This window comes from Hyla sarda, unplaced genomic scaffold, assembly GCF_029499605.1.
Source record: "Hyla sarda isolate aHylSar1 unplaced genomic scaffold, aHylSar1.hap1 scaffold_685, whole genome shotgun sequence".
NCBI lineage: Eukaryota > Metazoa > Chordata > Amphibia > Anura > Hylidae > Hyla > Hyla sarda.
In genome coordinates, this window is record NW_026610702.1 from 24758 (window position 1) to 47347 (window position 22590).

General features: G+C 47.2%; 8 non-coding genes across 8 annotated transcripts; all 8 read left to right on the forward strand.

Moving 5' to 3' along the window:
- The first annotated feature begins 2063 nt into the window (after positions 1-2063).
- LOC130343500 (U2 spliceosomal RNA) lies at positions 2064-2254 on the forward strand. The gene has a single exon (XR_008882803.1). It is a non-coding gene; the product is annotated as a U2 spliceosomal RNA (small nuclear RNA).
- Positions 2255-4335: 2081 nt separating this feature from the next.
- LOC130343501 (U2 spliceosomal RNA) lies at positions 4336-4526 on the forward strand. Its single transcript, XR_008882804.1, has one exon. It is a non-coding gene; the product is annotated as a U2 spliceosomal RNA (small nuclear RNA).
- A 2080-nt stretch (positions 4527-6606) lies between these two features.
- On the forward strand, positions 6607-6797 carry LOC130343502 (U2 spliceosomal RNA). Its single transcript, XR_008882805.1, has one exon. It is a non-coding gene; the product is annotated as a U2 spliceosomal RNA (small nuclear RNA).
- Positions 6798-8882: 2085 nt separating this feature from the next.
- Positions 8883-9073, forward strand: LOC130343503 (U2 spliceosomal RNA). Its single transcript, XR_008882806.1, has one exon. It is a non-coding gene; the product is annotated as a U2 spliceosomal RNA (small nuclear RNA).
- Positions 9074-11153: 2080 nt separating this feature from the next.
- On the forward strand, positions 11154-11344 carry LOC130343504 (U2 spliceosomal RNA). The gene has a single exon (XR_008882807.1). It is a non-coding gene; the product is annotated as a U2 spliceosomal RNA (small nuclear RNA).
- A 4923-nt stretch (positions 11345-16267) lies between these two features.
- LOC130343506 (U2 spliceosomal RNA) lies at positions 16268-16458 on the forward strand. Its single transcript, XR_008882809.1, has one exon. It is a non-coding gene; the product is annotated as a U2 spliceosomal RNA (small nuclear RNA).
- Positions 16459-18549: 2091 nt separating this feature from the next.
- On the forward strand, positions 18550-18740 carry LOC130343507 (U2 spliceosomal RNA). Its single transcript, XR_008882810.1, has one exon. It is a non-coding gene; the product is annotated as a U2 spliceosomal RNA (small nuclear RNA).
- Positions 18741-20837: 2097 nt separating this feature from the next.
- LOC130343509 (U2 spliceosomal RNA) lies at positions 20838-21028 on the forward strand. The gene has a single exon (XR_008882811.1). It is a non-coding gene; the product is annotated as a U2 spliceosomal RNA (small nuclear RNA).
- Positions 21029-22590: the final 1562 nt, after the last annotated feature.

Genomic DNA, 22590 nt, shown 5'->3' on the forward strand with positions numbered 1-22590 from the left:
CCTACTTTCATTGCTACCTGCTTGCTGGCTAGCCAGCTAGCCAGCCCTGTGGGCCTTGCTGCTACAGCCAAAAAACAAAAGGTGGTGCTGCTGCTGCTGCTTCTGCTGCTTCTGCTTGTGTCTGGCCGCTGTTGGAGCGTCCAGGCACAGGACTTCTGCTGCTGCTGACTAAATGGCCTCCTTAATTGGATCATTTGAGTAGCCAGCACACCTGTGCAGGTAGGGCATGACATGATAGGCAGCTGCCTTGATAGCGGGTGGGTGCTGAATGTTCCTAATTGACAAAATAAGATTAATGCTTATGAAGAAATATAAAATCTCATCCCTTCCCCAATATCGCGCCACACCCCTACCCCTTAATTCCCTGGTTGAACTTGATGGACATATGTCTTTTTTCGACCGTACTAACTATGTAACTATGTAACATAACATGGGGGGGGGGGGGTCTCCTGGCTGTTCACACAGGTGTGTCATTGCTGTACATTGACCATGCATTGCTTCTGTGGTATTGCAAAGGCAAAGACAAATGCTTCCAGCCATCCATTGCACTAATGGATTGGTCATCAGCTGGCTGTCTATGTCCCGCATCAATATAGACCAAAGTACAGAGGGTTAGGCTATGCTATTGTGCACCTACCTGATGCATCAGAAGGTGCGAGGCCCTTGCTAAATTCTGTGCACAGACTTTGAGATCTATACTTTAGACTGTATCTAAACCTGCTCCAACATGGACTGACATTCTGGCCTACTTTCAGCCGATGCGACTTGTCTGTCGCTGAACAGTCGCTTTTTATGTATTCAGCACCTATGTATAATGTTGTAAAAATGCTCTAGAAGCTAAAGTCGCAGAAATGTCACACATATTTGGCCTGCAACTTTCTGTGCGACAAATTCAGACAGGAAAAATCAGTATAAATCCTTAGAAAATTATCCCCCAGTGTCTCCATCTGCTGGCGGTATTGAATAAGCATTGCTGCACTGATGGGGTATGCATTAGACGAAAAAAAAGAAGAAAAAGAAGAATAATACGCCCAGAAAAGAGGCGAAAAGGAGAAAAACGTAAAAAAACGTGAAAAAAAAGTAAGAGGAAGAGAAGGGAAAAAAAGGTGGAAATGGGTTTAAAAGTGATTTCGGCGGAGAAATATATATATATATATATATATATATATATATATATATATATATATATACGCGCACACACACACATATATATAAACGTATTCTCCGTTGAGATATTGCAGCCGCTGCTGTGTCCAGGCCCAGGAGCCTTAGCACTGTGCTGTGATGTCACTCAATACCACTGACATCACTAGGTGTAAACAACATCTCTCCTTTGCTGTGTATGTGACTATGGAGCTGTTTGGTGATGTCGTCTATTATGGCCTTCATAGAAGCAACAGGAGATTGTTGCATCCATCTAGAACCCTCAGAACTACAGTGCTATGATGTCACTCACTTCCACAGGCCTTGCAGAGTGTAAACAACAACAACCCAGCTTTGTTGTGTATGTAACCATAGGGATTTGTGATGTCACCTAGAACCTTCACAGCAGCGACAGCTTTATGAGGAGCATCAGCACTGCTCTGCCTGAGCAGAACCATCACCGCCATAGGTTGTCAAATAACCCGGATTTAACCCACACAGGTAAGTCCAATGGGGTGCAGGCATGTCCTCTATGCTTACAGCTTCCCGTGGGTGTTGGTTTGATACCGTTTGGGGACAGCCAAGGAGGCATCTGCAGGCAACAAAGGTAGGTGTGTGCTTGTGTGTGTGTTTCCTATGCAGATCCTAAGCCCAGTGTCACATGCAAGTAGGAGGAGTAAGAAGGGTTCCTGGCAAATCCGGGTTATGGATTGCATTTAAAAAGGCCCCGTGGGAGTGCAATGGGCCCCTGTCTTGCTGCTTAGCAATAATGGTATGGGTTTAGGTTCTGCTGTGTGTACTGGTGGTTGACTGCCCCCCAGCCCAGAGTGTGCATGGAAAATTGTCTGGCAGCCTCCCTGACAGCAAGCAGTGATAGTGCCCATGAAGGGGACCTTGTTGGGCCCGCCCCTTTCACGGTTATCGCTTCTCGGCCTTTTGGCTAAGATCAAGTGTAGTATCTGTTCTTATCAGTTTAATATCTGATACGTCCCCTATCTGGGGACCATATATTAAATGGATTTTTGAGAACGGGGGCCGATTTCGAAGCTTGCTTCCGTCGCCCTATGCATTGACCCGATATGGCAGTATCTTCGGGTACAGTGCACCACCCCCTTACAGGGTTAAAAAGAAAGATTCCTACTTTCATTGCTACCTGCTTGCTGGCTAGCCAGCTAGCCAGCCCTGTGGGCCTTGCTGCTACAGCCAAAAAACAAAAGGTGGTGCTGCTGCTGCTGCTTCTGCTGCTTCTGCTTGTGTCTGGCCGCTGTTGGAGCGTCCAGGCACAGGACTTCTGCTGCTGCTGACTAAATGGCCTCCTTAATTGGATCATTTGAGTAGCCAGCACACCTGTGCAGGTAGGGCATGACATGATAGGCAGCTGCCTTGATAGCGGGTGGGTGCTGAATGTTCCTAATTGACAAAATAAGATTAATGCTTATGAAGAAATATAAAATCTCATCCCTTCCCCAATATCGCGCCACACCCCTACCCCTTAATTCCCTGGTTGAACTTGATGGACATATGTCTTTTTTCGACCGTACTAACTATGTAACTATGTAACATAACATGGGGGGGGGGGGGGTCTCCTGGCTGTTCACACAGGTGTGTCATTGCTGTACATTGACCATGCATTGCTTCTGTGGTATTGCAAAGGCAAAGACAAATGCTTCCAGCCATCCATTGCACTAATGGATTGGTCATCAGCTGGCTGTCTATGTCCCGCATCAATATAGACCAAAGTACAGAGGGTTAGGCTATGCTATTGTGCACCTACCTGATGCATCAGAAGGTGCGAGGCCCTTGCTAAATTCTGTGCACAGACTTTGAGATCTATACTTTAGACTGTATCTAAACCTGCTCCAACATGGACTGACATTCTGGCCTACTTTCAGCCGATGCGACTTGTCTGTCGCTGAACAGTCGCTTTTTATGTATTCAGCACCTATGTATAATGTTGTAAAAATGCTCTAGAAGCTAAAGTCGCAGAAATGTCACACATATTTGGCCTGCAACTTTCTGTGCGACAAATTCAGACAGGAAAAATCAGTATAAATCCTTAGAAAATTATCCCCCAGTGTCTCCATCTGCTGGCGGTATTGAATAAGCATTGCTGCACTGATGGGGTATGCATTAGACGAAAAAAAAGAAGAAAAAGAAGAATAATACGCCCAGAAAAGAGGCGAAAAGGAGAAAAACGTAAAAAAACGTGAAAAAAAAGTAAGAGGAAGAGAAGGGAAAAAAAGGTGGAAATGGGTTTAAAAGTGATTTCGGCGGAGAAATATATATATATATATATATATATATATATATATATATATACGCGCACACACACACATATATATAAACGTATTCTCCGTTGAGATATTGCAGCCGCTGCTGTGTCCAGGCCCAGGAGCCTTAGCACTGTGCTGTGATGTCACTCAATACCACTGACATCACTAGGTGTAAACAACATCTCTCCTTTGCTGTGTATGTGACTATGGAGCTGTTTGGTGATGTCGTCTATTATGGCCTTCATAGAAGCAACAGGAGATTGTTGCATCCATCTAGAACCCTCAGAACTACAGTGCTATGATGTCACTCACTTCCACAGGCCTTGCAGAGTGTAAACAACAACAACCCAGCTTTGTTGTGTATGTAACCATAGGGATTTGTGATGTCACCTAGAACCTTCACAGCAGCGACAGCTTTATGAGGAGCATCAGCACTGCTCTGCCTGAGCAGAACCATCACCGCCATAGGTTGTCAAATAACCCGGATTTAACCCACACAGGTAAGTCCAATGGGGTGCAGGCATGTCCTCTATGCTTACAGCTTCCCGTGGGTGTTGGTTTGATACCGTTTGGGGACAGCCAAGGAGGCATCTGCAGGCAACAAAGGTAGGTGTGTGCTTGTGTGTGTGTTTCCTATGCAGATCCTAAGCCCAGTGTCACATGCAAGTAGGAGGAGTAAGAAGGGTTCCTGGCAAATCCGGGTTATGGATTGCATTTAAAAAGGCCCCGTGGGAGTGCAATGGGCCCCTGTCTTGCTGCTTAGCAATAATGGTATGGGTTTAGGTTCTGCTGTGTGTACTGGTGGTTGACTGCCCCCCAGCCCAGAGTGTGCATGGAAAATTGTCTGGCAGCCTCCCTGACAGCAAGCAGTGATAGTGCCCATGAAGGGGACCTTGTTGGGCCCGCCCCTTTCACGGTTATCGCTTCTCGGCCTTTTGGCTAAGATCAAGTGTAGTATCTGTTCTTATCAGTTTAATATCTGATACGTCCCCTATCTGGGGACCATATATTAAATGGATTTTTGAGAACGGGGGCCGATTTCGAAGCTTGCTTCCGTCGCCCTATGCATTGACCCGATATGGCAGTATCTTCGGGTACAGTGCACCACCCCCTTACAGGGTTAAAAAGAAAGATTCCTACTTTCATTGCTACCTGCTTGCTGGCTAGCCAGCTAGCCAGCCCTGTGGGCCTTGCTGCTGCAGCCAAAAAACAAAAGGTGGTGCTGCTGCTGCTGCTTCTGCTGCTTCTGCTTGTGTCTGGCCGCTGTTGGAGCGTCCAGGCACAGGACTTCTGCTGCTGCTGACTAAATGGCCTCCTTAATTGGATCATTTGAGTAGCCAGCACACCTGTGCAGGTAGGGCATGACATGATAGGCAGCTGCCTTGATAGCGGGTGGGTGCTGAATGTTCCTAATTGACAAAATAAGATTAATGCTTATGAAGAAATATAAAATCTCATCCCTTCCCCAATATCGCGCCACACCCCTACCCCTTAATTCCCTGGTTGAACTTGATGGACATATGTCTTTTTTCGACCGTACTAACTATGTAACTATGTAACATAACATGGGGGGGGGTCTCCTGGCTGTTCACACAGGTGTGTCATTGCTGTACATTGACCATGCATTGCTTCTGTGGTATTGCAAAGGCAAAGACAAATGCTTCCAGCCATCCATTGCACTAATGGATTGGTCATCAGCTGGCTGTCTATGTCCCGCATCAATATAGACCAAAGTACAGAGGGTTAGGCTATGCTATTGTGCACCTACCTGATGCATCAGAAGGTGCGAGGCCCTTGCTAAATTCTGTGCACAGACTTTGAGATCTATACTTTAGACTGTATCTAAACCTGCTCCAACATGGACTGACATTCTGGCCTACTTTCAGCCGATGCGACTTGTCTGTCGCTGAACAGTCGCTTTTTATGTATTCAGCACCTATGTATAATGTTGTAAAAATGCTCTAGAAGCTAAAGTCGCAGAAATGTCACACATATTTGGCCTGCAACTTTCTGTGCGACAAATTCAGACAGGAAAAATCAGTATAAATCCTTAGAAAATTATCCCCCAGTGTCTCCATCTGCTGGCGGTATTGAATAAGCATTGCTGCACTGATGGGGTATGCATTAGACGAAAAAAAAGAAGAAAAAGAAGAATAATACGCCCAGAAAAGAGGCGAAAAGGAGAAAAACGTAAAAAAACGTGAAAAAAAAGTAAGAGGAAGAGAAGGGAAAAAAAGGTGGAAATGGGTTTAAAAGTGATTTCGGCGGAGAAATATATATATATATATATATATATATATATATATATATATATATACGCGCACACACACACATATATATAAACGTATTCTCCGTTGAGATATTGCAGCCGCTGCTGTGTCCAGGCCCAGGAGCCTTAGCACTGTGCTGTGATGTCACTCAATACCACTGACATCACTAGGTGTAAACAACATCTCTCCTTTGCTGTGTATGTGACTATGGAGCTGTTTGGTGATGTCGTCTATTATGGCCTTCATAGAAGCAACAGGAGATTGTTGCATCCATCTAGAACCCTCAGAACTACAGTGCTATGATGTCACTCACTTCCACAGGCCTTGCAGAGTGTAAACAACAACAACCCAGCTTTGTTGTGTATGTAACCATAGGGATTTGTGATGTCACCTAGAACCTTCACAGCAGCGACAGCTTTATGAGGAGCATCAGCACTGCTCTGCCTGAGCAGAACCATCACCGCCATAGGTTGTCAAATAACCCGGATTTAACCCACACAGGTAAGTCCAATGGGGTGCAGGCATGTCCTCTATGCTTACAGCTTCCCGTGGGTGTTGGTTTGATACCGTTTGGGGACAGCCAAGGAGGCATCTGCAGGCAACAAAGGTAGGTGTGTGCTTGTGTGTGTGTTTCCTATGCAGATCCTAAGCCCAGTGTCACATGCAAGTAGGAGGAGTAAGAAGGGTTCCTGGCAAATCCGGGTTATGGATTGCATTTAAAAAGGCCCCGTGGGAGTGCAATGGGCCCCTGTCTTGCTGCTTAGCAATAATGGTATGGGTTTAGGTTCTGCTGTGTGTACTGGTGGTTGACTGCCCCCCAGCCCAGAGTGTGCATGGAAAATTGTCTGGCAGCCTCCCTGACAGCAAGCAGTGATAGTGCCCATGAAGGGGACCTTGTTGGGCCCGCCCCTTTCACGGTTATCGCTTCTCGGCCTTTTGGCTAAGATCAAGTGTAGTATCTGTTCTTATCAGTTTAATATCTGATACGTCCCCTATCTGGGGACCATATATTAAATGGATTTTTGAGAACGGGGGCCGATTTCGAAGCTTGCTTCCGTCGCCCTATGCATTGACCCGATATGGCAGTATCTTCGGGTACAGTGCACCACCCCCTTACAGGGTTAAAAAGAAAGATTCCTACTTTCATTGCTACCTGCTTGCTGGCTAGCCAGCTAGCCAGCCCTGTGGGCCTTGCTGCTGCAGCCAAAAAACAAAAGGTGGTGCTGCTGCTGCTGCTTCTGCTGCTTCTGCTTGTGTCTGGCCGCTGTTGGAGCGTCCAGGCACAGGACTTCTGCTGCTGCTGACTAAATGGCCTCCTTAATTGGATCATTTGAGTAGCCAGCACACCTGTGCAGGTAGGGCATGACATGATAGGCAGCTGCCTTGATAGCGGGTGGGTGCTGAATGTTCCTAATTGACAAAATAAGATTAATGCTTATGAAGAAATATAAAATCTCATCCCTTCCCCAATATCGCGCCACACCCCTACCCCTTAATTCCCTGGTTGAACTTGATGGACATATGTCTTTTTTCGACCGTACTAACTATGTAACTATGTAACATAACATGGGGGGGGGGGGTCTCCTGGCTGTTCACACAGGTGTGTCATTGCTGTACATTGACCATGCATTGCTTCTGTGGTATTGCAAAGGCAAAGACAAATGCTTCCAGCCATCCATTGCACTAATGGATTGGTCATCAGCTGGCTGTCTATGTCCCGCATCAATATAGACCAAAGTACAGAGGGTTAGGCTATGCTATTGTGCACCTACCTGATGCATCAGAAGGTGCGAGGCCCTTGCTAAATTCTGTGCACAGACTTTGAGATCTATACTTTAGACTGTATCTAAACCTGCTCCAACATGGACTGACATTCTGGCCTACTTTCAGCCGATGCGACTTGTCTGTCGCTGAACAGTCGCTTTTTATGTATTCAGCACCTATGTATAATGTTGTAAAAATGCTCTAGAAGCTAAAGTCGCAGAAATGTCACACATATTTGGCCTGCAACTTTCTGTGCGACAAATTCAGACAGGAAAAATCAGTATAAATCCTTAGAAAATTATCCCCCAGTGTCTCCATCTGCTGGCGGTATTGAATAAGCATTGCTGCACTGATGGGGTATGCATTAGACGAAAAAAAAGAAGAAAAAGAAGAATAATACGCCCAGAAAAGAGGCGAAAAGGAGAAAAACGTAAAAAAACGTGAAAAAAAAGTAAGAGGAAGAGAAGGGAAAAAAAGGTGGAAATGGGTTTAAAAGTGATTTCGGCGGAGAAATATATATATATATATATATATATATATATATATATATATATATATACGCGCACACACACACATATATATAAACGTATTCTCCGTTGAGATATTGCAGCCGCTGCTGTGTCCAGGCCCAGGAGCCTTAGCACTGTGCTGTGATGTCACTCAATACCACTGACATCACTAGGTGTAAACAACATCTCTCCTTTGCTGTGTATGTGACTATGGAGCTGTTTGGTGATGTCGTCTATTATGGCCTTCATAGAAGCAACAGGAGATTGTTGCATCCATCTAGAACCCTCAGAACTACAGTGCTATGATGTCACTCACTTCCACAGGCCTTGCAGAGTGTAAACAACAACAACCCAGCTTTGTTGTGTATGTAACCATAGGGATTTGTGATGTCACCTAGAACCTTCACAGCAGCGACAGCTTTATGAGGAGCATCAGCACTGCTCTGCCTGAGCAGAACCATCACCGCCATAGGTTGTCAAATAACCCGGATTTAACCCACACAGGTAAGTCCAATGGGGTGCAGGCATGTCCTCTATGCTTACAGCTTCCCGTGGGTGTTGGTTTGATACCGTTTGGGGACAGCCAAGGAGGCATCTGCAGGCAACAAAGGTAGGTGTGTGCTTGTGTGTGTGTTTCCTATGCAGATCCTAAGCCCAGTGTCACATGCAAGTAGGAGGAGTAAGAAGGGTTCCTGGCAAATCCGGGTTATGGATTGCATTTAAAAAGGCCCCGTGGGAGTGCAATGGGCCCCTGTCTTGCTGCTTAGCAATAATGGTATGGGTTTAGGTTCTGCTGTGTGTACTGGTGGTTGACTGCCCCCCAGCCCAGAGTGTGCATGGAAAATTGTCTGGCAGCCTCCCTGACAGCAAGCAGTGATAGTGCCCATGAAGGGGACCTTGTTGGGCCCGCCCCTTTCACGGTTATCGCTTCTCGGCCTTTTGGCTAAGATCAAGTGTAGTATCTGTTCTTATCAGTTTAATATCTGATACGTCCCCTATCTGGGGACCATATATTAAATGGATTTTTGAGAACGGGGGCCGATTTCGAAGCTTGCTTCCGTCGCCCTATGCATTGACCCGATATGGCAGTATCTTCGGGTACAGTGCACCACCCCCTTACAGGGTTAAAAAGAAAGATTCCTACTTTCATTGCTACCTGCTTGCTGGCTAGCCAGCTAGCCAGCCCTGTGGGCCTTGCTGCTGCAGCCAAAAAACAAAAGGTGGTGCTGCTGCTGCTGCTTCTGCTGCTTCTGCTTGTGTCTGGCCGCTGTTGGAGCGTCCAGGCACAGGACTTCTGCTGCTGCTGACTAAATGGCCTCCTTAATTGGATCATTTGAGTAGCCAGCACACCTGTGCAGGTAGGGCATGACATGATAGGCAGCTGCCTTGATAGCGGGTGGGTGCTGAATGTTCCTAATTGACAAAATAAGATTAATGCTTATGAAGAAATATAAAATCTCATCCCTTCCCCAATATCGCGCCACACCCCTACCCCTTAATTCCCTGGTTGAACTTGATGGACATATGTCTTTTTTCGACCGTACTAACTATGTAACTATGTAACATAACATGGGGGGGGGGGTCTCCTGGCTGTTCACACAGGTGTGTCATTGCTGTACATTGACCATGCATTGCTTCTGTGGTATTGCAAAGGCAAAGACAAATGCTTCCAGCCATCCATTGCACTAATGGATTGGTCATCAGCTGGCTGTCTATGTCCCGCATCAATATAGACCAAAGTACAGAGGGTTAGGCTATGCTATTGTGCACCTACCTGATGCATCAGAAGGTGCGAGGCCCTTGCTAAATTCTGTGCACAGACTTTGAGATCTATACTTTAGACTGTATCTAAACCTGCTCCAACATGGACTGACATTCTGGCCTACTTTCAGCCGATGCGACTTGTCTGTCGCTGAACAGTCGCTTTTTATGTATTCAGCACCTATGTATAATGTTGTAAAAATGCTCTAGAAGCTAAAGTCGCAGAAATGTCACACATATTTGGCCTGCAACTTTCTGTGCGACAAATTCAGACAGGAAAAATCAGTATAAATCCTTAGAAAATTATCCCCCAGTGTCTCCATCTGCTGGCGGTATTGAATAAGCATTGCTGCACTGATGGGGTATGCATTAGACGAAAAAAAAGAAGAAAAAGAAGAATAATACGCCCAGAAAAGAGGCGAAAAGGAGAAAAACGTAAAAAAACGTGAAAAAAAAGTAAGAGGAAGAGAAGGGAAAAAAAGGTGGAAATGGGTTTAAAAGTGATTTCGGCGGAGAAATATATATATATATATATATATATATATATATATATATATATACGCGCACACACACACATATATATAAACGTATTCTCCGTTGAGATATTGCAGCCGCTGCTGTGTCCAGGCCCAGGAGCCTTAGCACTGTGCTGTGATGTCACTCAATACCACTGACATCACTAGGTGTAAACAACATCTCTCCTTTGCTGTGTATGTGACTATGGAGCTGTTTGGTGATGTCGTCTATTATGGCCTTCATAGAAGCAACAGGAGATTGTTGCATCCATCTAGAACCCTCAGAACTACAGTGCTATGATGTCACTCACTTCCACAGGCCTTGCAGAGTGTAAACAACAACAACCCAGCTTTGTTGTGTATGTAACCATAGGGATTTGTGATGTCACCTAGAACCTTCACAGCAGCGACAGCTTTATGAGGAGCATCAGCACTGCTCTGCCTGAGCAGAACCATCACCGCCATAGGTTGTCAAATAACCCGGATTTAACCCACACAGGTAAGTCCAATGGGGTGCAGGCATGTCCTCTATGCTTACAGCTTCCCGTGGGTGTTGGTTTGATACCGTTTGGGGACAGCCAAGGAGGCATCTGCAGGCAACAAAGGTAGGTGTGTGCTTGTGTGTGTGTTTCCTATGCAGATCCTAAGCCCAGTGTCACATGCAAGTAGGAGGAGTAAGAAGGGTTCCTGGCAAATCCGGGTTATGGATTGCATTTAAAAAGGCCCCGTGGGAGTGCAATGGGCCCCTGTCTTGCTGCTTAGCAATAATGGTATGGGTTTAGGTTCTGCTGTGTGTACTGGTGGTTGACTGCCCCCCAGCCCAGAGTGTGCATGGAAAATTGTCTGGCAGCCTCCCTGACAGCAAGCAGTGATAGTGCCCATGAAGGGGACCTTGTTGGGCCCGCCCCTTTCACGGTTATCGCTTCTCGGCCTTTTGGCTAAGATCAAGTGTAGTATCTGTTCTTATCAGTTTAATATCTGATACGTCCCCTATCTGGGGACCATATATTAAATGGATTTTTGAGAACGGGGGCCGATTTCGAAGCTTGCTTCCGTCGCCCTATGCATTGACCCGATATGGCAGTATCTTCGGGTACAGTGCACCACCCCCTTACAGGGTTAAAAAGAAAGATTCCTACTTTCATTGCTACCTGCTTGCTGGCTAGCCAGCTAGCCAGCCCTGTGGGCCTTGCTGCTGCAGCCAAAAAACAAAAGGTGGTGCTGCTGCTGCTGCTGCTGCTGCTTCTGCTGCTTCTGCTTGTGTCTGGCCGCTGTTGGAGCGTCCAGGCACAGGACTTCTGCTGCTGCTGACTAAATGGCCTCCTTAATTGGATCATTTGAGTAGCCAGCACACCTGTGCAGGTAGGGCATGACATGATAGGCAGCTGCCTTGATAGCGGGTGGGTGCTGAATGTTCCTAATTGACAAAATAAGATTAATGCTTATGAAGAAATATAAAATCTCATCCCTTCCCCAATATCGCGCCACACCCCTACCCCTTAATTCCCTGGTTGAACTTGATGGACATATGTCTTTTTTCGACCGTACTAACTATGTAACTATGTAACATAACATGGGGGGGGGGGGGTCTCCTGGCTGTTCACACAGGTGTGTCATTGCTGTACATTGACCATGCATTGCTTCTGTGGTATTGCAAAGGCAAAGACAAATGCTTCCAGCCATCCATTGCACTAATGGATTGGTCATCAGCTGGCTGTCTATGTCCCGCATCAATATAGACCAAAGTACAGAGGGTTAGGCTATGCTATTGTGCACCTACCTGATGCATCAGAAGGTGCGAGGCCCTTGCTAAATTCTGTGCACAGACTTTGAGATCTATACTTTAGACTGTATCTAAACCTGCTCCAACATGGACTGACATTCTGGCCTACTTTCAGCCGATGCGACTTGTCTGTCGCTGAACAGTCGCTTTTTATGTATTCAGCACCTATGTATAATGTTGTAAAAATGCTCTAGAAGCTAAAGTCGCAGAAATGTCACACATATTTGGCCTGCAACTTTCTGTGCGACAAATTCAGACAGGAAAAATCAGTATAAATCCTTAGAAAATTATCCCCCAGTGTCTCCATCTGCTGGCGGTATTGAATAAGCATTGCTGCACTGATGGGGTATGCATTAGACGAAAAAAAAGAAGAAAAAGAAGAATAATACGCCCAGAAAAGAGGCGAAAAGGAGAAAAACGTAAAAAAACGTGAAAAAAAAGTAAGAGGAAGAGAAGGGAAAAAAAGGTGGAAATGGGTTTAAAAGTGATTTCGGCGGAGAAATATATATATATATATATATATATATATATATATATATATATACGCGCACACACACACATATATATAAACGTATTCTCCGTTGAGATATTGCAGCCGCTGCTGTGTCCAGGCCCAGGAGCCTTAGCACTGTGCTGTGATGTCACTCAATACCACTGACATCACTAGGTGTATGTCACGATGCCGGCTGGCAGGTAGTGGATCCTCTGTGCCAGAGAGGGATGGCGAGGACCGCGCTAGTGGACCGGTTCTAAGCCACTACAGGTTTTCACCAGAGCCCGCCGCAAAGCGGGATGGTCTTGCTGCGGCGGTAGTGACCAGGTCGTATCCACTAGCAACGGCTCACCTCTCTGGCTGCTGAAGATGCTGAAGATAGGCGCGGTACAATGGAGTAGGCAGAAGCAAGGTCGGACGTAGCAGAAGGTCGGGGGCAGGCGGCAAGGATCGTAGTCAGGGGCAACGGCAGGAGGTCAGGAACAAGGACTAGGAACAGACAAGGAATGCTTTCACAAGGCACAAGTGCAACAAGATCCGGCGAGGGAGTGAAGGGGAAGTGAGGTGATATAGGGAAGTGCACAGGTGGAAACTAATTAAGTTAATTGGGAAGATTGGGCCAGGCACCATCATTGGTGCACTGGCCCTTTAAATCGCAGAGACCCGGCGCGCGCGCGCCCTAGGGAGCGGGGCCGCGCGCGCCGGGACAGGACCGAGGGAGAGCGAGTCAGGTACGGGGACCGGGGTGCGCATCGCGAGCGGGCGCTATCCGCATCGCGAATCGCACCCCGGCTGAAGGCGGGACCGCAGCGCACCCGGTCAGTGGATCTGACCGGGGCGCTGCAACAACGAAGATGAGGCGAGCGCTCCGGGGAGGAACGGGGACCCGGAGCGCTCGGCGTAACAGTACCCCCCCCCTTGGGTCTCCCCCTCTTCTTGGGGCCAAAGAACCTGAAGAAAAAAAACTCAATTTTTCCGAGATTAGGTCCAATGCAAATTAGGAGGGGTTCTGTGTGGAAATGTACGAGACAGTCCAATCTTTTATTGAAAAAACAATAGATGTAGAGGGGTCTGGCGAGACTGGTCACAGGAACGTAGAACCTGTTGATGAGAGAGGCCAAAAAAAATTTTCCTGCAGATCCGGAATCCAAGAAGAGCATGGTAGAAAAGGAGAAGGTAGAGGCAGATATCCGCACAGGCACAGTAAGGCGTGGAGAAGCAGAGTTGACATCAAGAACTGTGTCACCTTTGTGCGGAGTCAGCGTACGTCTTTCCAGGCAGGGAGGACGGATAGGACAATCCTTCAGGAAGTGTTCGGTACCGGCATAGTACAGGCAAAGATTCTCCATGCGGCGTCGTGTCCTCTCTTGAGGTGTCAAGCAAGACCGGTCAACATGCATAGCCTCCGCGGCGGGAAGCACAGGAACAGATTGCAGAGGACCAGAGGAGAGAGGAGCCGGAGAGAAAAAACGCTTCGTGCGAACAAAGTCCATATCCAGGCGGAGCTCCAGACGCCATCCGGAAGAACGCATGTCAATGCGAGTGGCTAGATGAATGAGTTCATGTAGGTCAGCAGGAGTCTCTCGTGCGGCCAGAACATCTTTAATGTTGCTGGATAGGCCTTTTTTAAAGGTCGCGCAGAGAGTCTCACTATTCCAGGACAACTCGTAAGCAAGAGCACGGAACTGAATGGCGTACTCGCCAACGGAAGAAACACCCTGGGCCAGGTTCAGCAGGGCAATCTCGGCTGAAGAAGCTCGGGCAGGTTCCTCAAAGACACTTCGAATTTCCGAGAAGAAGGAGTGTACAGAGGCAGTGACGGGGTCATTGCGGTCCCAGAGCGGTGCGGCCCATGACAGGGCTTTTCCAGACAGAAGGCAGAACACGAAAGCCACCTTAGACCTTTCAGTAGGAAACTGGTCCGACATCATCTCCAAGTGCTGGGAACATTGCGAAAGAAAGCCATGGCAATACTTAGAGTCCCCATTAAATTTGTCCGGCAAGGACAGGCGGAGGCTAGGAGTGGCCACTCGCTGCGGAAGGGGTGCAGGAGCTGGCGGAGGAGATGATTGCTGAAGAAGTTGCGAATGTTGGCGCACTTCCGACAGCTGGTGGGTTAGAAGGGCGACCTGTCGGGCGATATCAGAGGCAACTGGCAGGGGATGTTGGTGCAAAATGGTGGACACTTCCGACAGCTGGTGGGTTAGATGGGCGATCTGTCGGGCGATATCAGAGACAACTGGCAGGGGAACCTCAGCGGGATCCATGGCCGGATCTACTGTCACGATGCCGGCTGGCAGGTAGTGGATCCTCTGTGCCAGAGAGGGATGGCGAGGACCGCGCTAGTGGACCGGTTCTAAGCCACTACAGGTTTTCACCAGAGCCCGCCGCAAAGCGGGATGGTCTTGCTGCGGCGGTAGTGACCAGGTCGTATCCACTAGCAACGGCTCACCTCTCTGGCTGCTGAAGATGCTGAAGATAGGCGCGGTACAATGGAGTAGGCAGAAGCAAGGTCGGACGTAGCAGAAGGTCGGGGGCAGGCGGCAAGGATCGTAGTCAGGGGCAACGGCAGGAGGTCAGGAACAAGGACTAGGAACAGACAAGGAATGCTTTCACAAGGCACAAGTGCAACAAGATCCGGCGAGGGAGTGAAGGGGAAGTGAGGTGATATAGGGAAGTGCACAGGTGGAAACTAATTAAGTTAATTGGGAAGATTGGGCCAGGCACCATCATTGGTGCACTGGCCCTTTAAATCGCAGAGACCCGGCGCGCGCGCGCCCTAGGGAGCGGGGCCGCGCGCGCCGGGACAGGACCGAGGGAGAGCGAGTCAGGTACGGGGACCGGGGTGCGCATCGCGAGCGGGCGCTATCCGCATCGCGAATCGCACCCCGGCTGAAGGCGGGACCGCAGCGCACCCGGTCAGTGGATCTGACCGGGGCGCTGCAACAACGAAGATGAGGCGAGCGCTCCGGGGAGGAACGGGGACCCGGAGCGCTCGGCGTAACAGTGTAAACAACATCTCTCCTTTGCTGTGTATGTGACTATGGAGCTGTTTGGTGATGTCGTCTATTATGGCCTTCATAGAAGCAACAGGAGATTGTTGCATCCATCTAGAACCCTCAGAACTACAGTGCTATGATGTCACTCACTTCCACAGGCCTTGCAGAGTGTAAACAACAACAACCCAGCTTTGTTGTGTATGTAACCATAGGGATTTGTGATGTCACCTAGAACCTTCACAGCAGCGACAGCTTTATGAGGAGCATCAGCACTGCTCTGCCTGAGCAGAACCATCACCGCCATAGGTTGTCAAATAACCCGGATTTAACCCACACAGGTAAGTCCAATGGGGTGCAGGCATGTCCTCTATGCTTACAGCTTCCCGTGGGTGTTGGTTTGATACCGTTTGGGGACAGCCAAGGAGGCATCTGCAGGCAACAAAGGTAGGTGTGTGCTTGTGTGTGTGTTTCCTATGCAGATCCTAAGCCCAGTGTCACATGCAAGTAGGAGGAGTAAGAAGGGTTCCTGGCAAATCCGGGTTATGGATTGCATTTAAAAAGGCCCCATGGGAGTGCAATGGGCCCCTGTCTTGCTGCTTAGCAATAATGGTATGGGTTTAGGTTCTGCTGTGTGTACTGGTGGTTGACTGCCCCCCAGCCCAGAGTGTGCATGGAAAATTGTCTGGCAGCCTCCCTGACAGCAAGCAGTGATAGTGCCCATGAAGGGGACCTTGTTGGGCCCGCCCCTTTCACGGTTATCGCTTCTCGGCCTTTTGGCTAAGATCAAGTGTAGTATCTGTTCTTATCAGTTTAATATCTGATACGTCCCCTATCTGGGGACCATATATTAAATGGATTTTTGAGAACGGGGGCCGATTTCGAAGCTTGCTTCCGTCGCCCTATGCATTGACCCGATATGGCAGTATCTTCGGGTACAGTGCACCACCCCCTTACAGGGTTAAAAAGAAAGATTCCTACTTTCATTGCTACCTGCTTGCTGGCTAGCCAGCTAGCCAGCCCTGTGGGCCTTGCTGCTGCAGCCAAAAAACAAAAGGTGGTGCTGCTGCTGCTGCTGCTGCTGCTTCTGCTGCTTCTGCTTGTGTCTGGCCGCTGTTGGAGCGTCCAGGCACAGGACTTCTGCTGCTGCTGACTAAATGGCCTCCTTAATTGGATCATTTGAGTAGCCAGCACACCTGTGCAGGTAGGGCATGACATGATAGGCAGCTGCCTTGATAGCGGGTGGGTGCTGAATGTTCCTAATTGACAAAATAAGATTAATGCTTATGAAGAAATATAAAATCTCATCCCTTCCCCAATATCGCGCCACACCCCTACCCCTTAATTCCCTGGTTGAACTTGATGGACATATGTCTTTTTTCGACCGTACTAACTATGTAACTATGTAACATAACATGGGGGGGGGTCTCCTGGCTGTTCACACAGGTGTGTCATTGCTGTACATTGACCATGCATTGCTTCTGTGGTATTGCAAAGGCAAAGACAAATGCTTCCAGCCATCCATTGCACTAATGGATTGGTCATCAGCTGGCTGTCTATGTCCCGCATCAATATAGACCAAAGTACAGAGGGTTAGGCTATGCTATTGTGCACCTACCTGATGCATCAGAAGGTGCGAGGCCCTTGCTAAATTCTGTGCACAGACTTTGAGATCTATACTTTAGACTGTATCTAAACCTGCTCCAACATGGACTGACATTCTGGCCTACTTTCAGCCGATGCGACTTGTCTGTCGCTGAACAGTCGCTTTTTATGTATTCAGCACCTATGTATAATGTTGTAAAAATGCTCTAGAAGCTAAAGTCGCAGAAATGTCACACATATTTGGCCTGCAACTTTCTGTGCGACAAATTCAGACAGGAAAAATCAGTATAAATCCTTAGAAAATTATCCCCCAGTGTCTCCATCTGCTGGCGGTATTGAATAAGCATTGCTGCACTGATGGGGTATGCATTAGACGAAAAAAAAGAAGAAAAAGAAGAATAATACGCCCAGAAAAGAGGCGAAAAGGAGAAAAACGTAAAAAAACGTGAAAAAAAAGTAAGAGGAAGAGAAGGGAAAAAAAGGTGGAAATGGGTTTAAAAGTGATTTCGGCGGAGAAATATATATATATATATATATATATATATATATATATATATATATATACGCGCACACACACACATATATATAAACGTATTCTCCGTTGAGATATTGCAGCCGCTGCTGTGTCCAGGCCCAGGAGCCTTAGCACTGTGCTGTGATGTCACTCAATACCACTGACATCACTAGGTGTAAACAACATCTCTCCTTTGCTGTGTATGTGACTATGGAGCTGTTTGGTGATGTCGTCTATTATGGCCTTCATAGAAGCAACAGGAGATTGTTGCATCCATCTAGAACCCTCAGAACTACAGTGCTATGATGTCACTCACTTCCACAGGCCTTGCAGAGTGTAAACAACAACAACCCAGCTTTGTTGTGTATGTAACCATAGGGATTTGTGATGTCACCTAGAACCTTCACAGCAGCGACAGCTTTATGAGGAGCATCAGCACTGCTCTGCCTGAGCAGAACCATCACCGCCATAGGTTGTCAAATAACCCGGATTTAACCCACACAGGTAAGTCCAATGGGGTGCAGGCATGTCCTCTATGCTTACAGCTTCCCGTGGGTGTTGGTTTGATACCGTTTGGGGACAGCCAAGGAGGCATCTGCAGGCAACAAAGGTAGGTGTGTGCTTGTGTGTGTGTTTCCTATGCAGATCCTAAGCCCAGTGTCACATGCAAGTAGGAGGAGTAAGAAGGGTTCCTGGCAAATCCGGGTTATGGATTGCATTTAAAAAGGCCCCGTGGGAGTGCAATGGGCCCCTGTCTTGCTGCTTAGCAATAATGGTATGGGTTTAGGTTCTGCTGTGTGTACTGGTGGTTGACTGCCCCCCAGCCCAGAGTGTGCATGGAAAATTGTCTGGCAGCCTCCCTGACAGCAAGCAGTGATAGTGCCCATGAAGGGGACCTTGTTGGGCCCGCCCCTTTCACGGTTATCGCTTCTCGGCCTTTTGGCTAAGATCAAGTGTAGTATCTGTTCTTATCAGTTTAATATCTGATACGTCCCCTATCTGGGGACCATATATTAAATGGATTTTTGAGAACGGGGGCCGATTTCGAAGCTTGCTTCCGTCGCCCTATGCATTGACCCGATATGGCAGTATCTTCGGGTACAGTGCACCACCCCCTTACAGGGTTAAAAAGAAAGATTCCTACTTTCATTGCTACCTGCTTGCTGGCTAGCCAGCTAGCCAGCCCTGTGGGCCTTGCTGCTGCAGCCAAAAAACAAAAGGTGGTGCTGCTGCTGCTGCTTCTGCTGCTTCTGCTTGTGTCTGGCCGCTGTTGGAGCGTCCAGGCACAGGACTTCTGCTGCTGCTGACTAAATGGCCTCCTTAATTGGATCATTTGAGTAGCCAGCACACCTGTGCAGGTAGGGCATGACATGATAGGCAGCTGCCTTGATAGCGGGTGGGTGCTGAATGTTCCTAATTGACAAAATAAGATTAATGCTTATGAAGAAATATAAAATCTCATCCCTTCCCCAATATCGCGCCACACCCCTACCCCTTAATTCCCTGGTTGAACTTGATGGACATATGTCTTTTTTCGACCGTACTAACTATGTAACTATGTAACATAACATGGGGGGGGGGGGGGTCTCCTGGCTGTTCACACAGGTGTGTCATTGCTGTACATTGACCATGCATTGCTTCTGTGGTATTGCAAAGGCAAAGACAAATGCTTCCAGCCATCCATTGCACTAATGGATTGGTCATCAGCTGGCTGTCTATGTCCCGCATCAATATAGACCAAAGTACAGAGGGTTAGGCTATGCTATTGTGCACCTACCTGATGCATCAGAAGGTGCGAGGCCCTTGCTAAATTCTGTGCACAGACTTTGAGATCTATACTTTAGACTGTATCTAAACCTGCTCCAACATGGACTGACATTCTGGCCTACTTTCAGCCGATGCGACTTGTCTGTCGCTGAACAGTCGCTTTTTATGTATTCAGCACCTATGTATAATGTTGTAAAAATGCTCTAGAAGCTAAAGTCGCAGAAATGTCACACATATTTGGCCTGCAACTTTCTGTGCGACAAATTCAGACAGGAAAAATCAGTATAAATCCTTAGAAAATTATCCCCCAGTGTCTCCATCTGCTGGCGGTATTGAATAAGCATTGCTGCACTGATGGGGTATGCATTAGACGAAAAAAAAGAAGAAAAAGAAGAATAATACGCCCAGAAAAGAGGCGAAAAGGAGAAAAACGTAAAAAAACGTGAAAAAAAAGTAAGAGGAAGAGAAGGGAAAAAAAGGTGGAAATGGGTTTAAAAGTGATTTCGGCGGAGAAATATATATATATATATATATATATATATATATATATATATATATATATATATATATACGCGCACACACACACATATATATAAACGTATTCTCCGTTGAGATATTGCAGCCGCTGCTGTGTCCAGGCCCAGGAGCCTTAGCACTGTGCTGTGATGTCACTCAATACCACTGACATCACTAGGTGTAAACAACATCTCTCCTTTGCTGTGTATGTGACTATGGAGCTGTTTGGTGATGTCGTCTATTATGGCCTTCATAGAAGCAACAGGAGATTGTTGCATCCATCTAGAACCCTCAGAACTACAGTGCTATGATGTCACTCACTTCCACAGGCCTTGCAGAGTGTAAACAACAACAACCCAGCTTTGTTGTGTATGTAACCATAGGGATTTGTGATGTCACCTAGAACCTTCACAGCAGCGACAGCTTTATGAGGAGCATCAGCACTGCTCTGCCTGAGCAGAACCATCACCGCCATAGGTTGTCAAATAACCCGGATTTAACCCACACAGGTAAGTCCAATGGGGTGCAGGCATGTCCTCTATGCTTACAGCTTCCCGTGGGTGTTGGTTTGATACCGTTTGGGGACAGCCAAGGAGGCATCTGCAGGCAACAAAGGTAGGTGTGTGCTTGTGTGTGTGTTTCCTATGCAGATCCTAAGCCCAGTGTCACATGCAAGTAGGAGGAGTAAGAAGGGTTCCTGGCAAATCCGGGTTATGGATTGCATTTAAAAAGGCCCCGTGGGAGTGCAATGGGCCCCTGTCTTGCTGCTTAGCAATAATGGTATGGGTTTAGGTTCTGCTGTGTGTACTGGTGGTTGACTGCCCCCCAGCCCAGAGTGTGCATGGAAAATTGTCTGGCAGCCTCCCTGACAGCAAGCAGTGATAGTGCCCATGAAGGGGACCTTGTTGGGCCCGCCCCTTTCACGGTTATCGCTTCTCGGCCTTTTGGCTAAGATCAAGTGTAGTATCTGTTCTTATCAGTTTAATATCTGATACGTCCCCTATCTGGGGACCATATATTAAATGGATTTTTGAGAACGGGGGCCGATTTCGAAGCTTGCTTCCGTCGCCCTATGCATTGACCCGATATGGCAGTATCTTCGGGTACAGTGCACCACCCCCTTACAGGGTTAAAAAGAAAGATTCCTACTTTCATTGCTACCTGCTTGCTGGCTAGCCAGCTAGCCAGCCCTGTGGGCCTTGCTGCTGCAGCCAAAAAACAAAAGGTGGTGCTGCTGCTGCTGCTTCTGCTGCTTCTGCTTGTGTCTGGCCGCTGTTGGAGCGTCCAGGCACAGGACTTCTGCTGCTGCTGACTAAATGGCCTCCTTAATTGGATCATTTGAGTAGCCAGCACACCTGTGCAGGTAGGGCATGACATGATAGGCAGCTGCCTTGATAGCGGGTGGGTGCTGAATGTTCCTAATTGACAAAATAAGATTAATGCTTATGAAGAAATATAAAATCTCATCCCTTCCCCAATATCGCGCCACACCCCTACCCCTTAATTCCCTGGTTGAACTTGATGGACATATGTCTTTTTTCGACCGTACTAACTATGTAACTATGTAACATAACATGGGGGGGGGGGGGGGGGGTCTCCTGGCTGTTCACACAGGTGTGTCATTGCTGTACATTGACCATGCATTGCTTCTGTGGTATTGCAAAGGCAAAGACAAATGCTTCCAGCCATCCATTGCACTAATGGATTGGTCATCAGCTGGCTGTCTATGTCCCGCATCAATATAGACCAAAGTACAGAGGGTTAGGCTATGCTATTGTGCACCTACCTGATGCATCAGAAGGTGCGAGGCCCTTGCTAAATTCTGTGCACAGACTTTGAGATCTATACTTTAGACTGTATCTAAACCTGCTCCAACATGGACTGACATTCTGGCCTACTTTCAGCCGATGCGACTTGTCTGTCGCTGAACAGTCGCTTTTTATGTATTCAGCACCTATGTATAATGTTGTAAAAATGCTCTAGAAGCTAAAGTCGCAGAAATGTCACACATATTTGGCCTGCAACTTTCTGTGCGACAAATTCAGACAGGAAAAATCAGTATAAATCCTTAGAAAATTATCCCCCAGTGTCTCCATCTGCTGGCGGTATTGAATAAGCATTGCTGCACTGATGGGGTATGCATTAGACGAAAAAAAAGAAGAAAAAGAAGAATAATACGCCCAGAAAAGAGGCGAAAAGGAGAAAAACGTAAAAAAACGTGAAAAAAAAGTAAGAGGAAGAGAAGGGAAAAAAAGGTGGAAATGGGTTTAAAAGTGATTTCAAATATATATATATATATATATATATATATATATATATATATATATCGCGCACACACACACATATATATAAACGTATTCTCCGTTGAGATATTGCAGCCGCTGCTGTGTCCAGGCCCAGGAGCCTTAGCACTGTGCTGTGATGTCACTCAATACCACTGACATCACTAGGTGTAAACAACATCTCTCCTTTGCTGTGTATGTGACTATGGAGCTGTTTGGTGATGTCGTCTATTATGGCCTTCATAGAAGCAACAGGAGATTGTTGCATCCATCTAGAACCCTCAGAACTACAGTGCTATGATGTCACTCACTTCCACAGGCCTTGCAGAGTGTAAACAACAACAACCCAGCTTTGTTGTGTATGTAACCATAGGGATTTGTGATGTCACCTAGAACCTT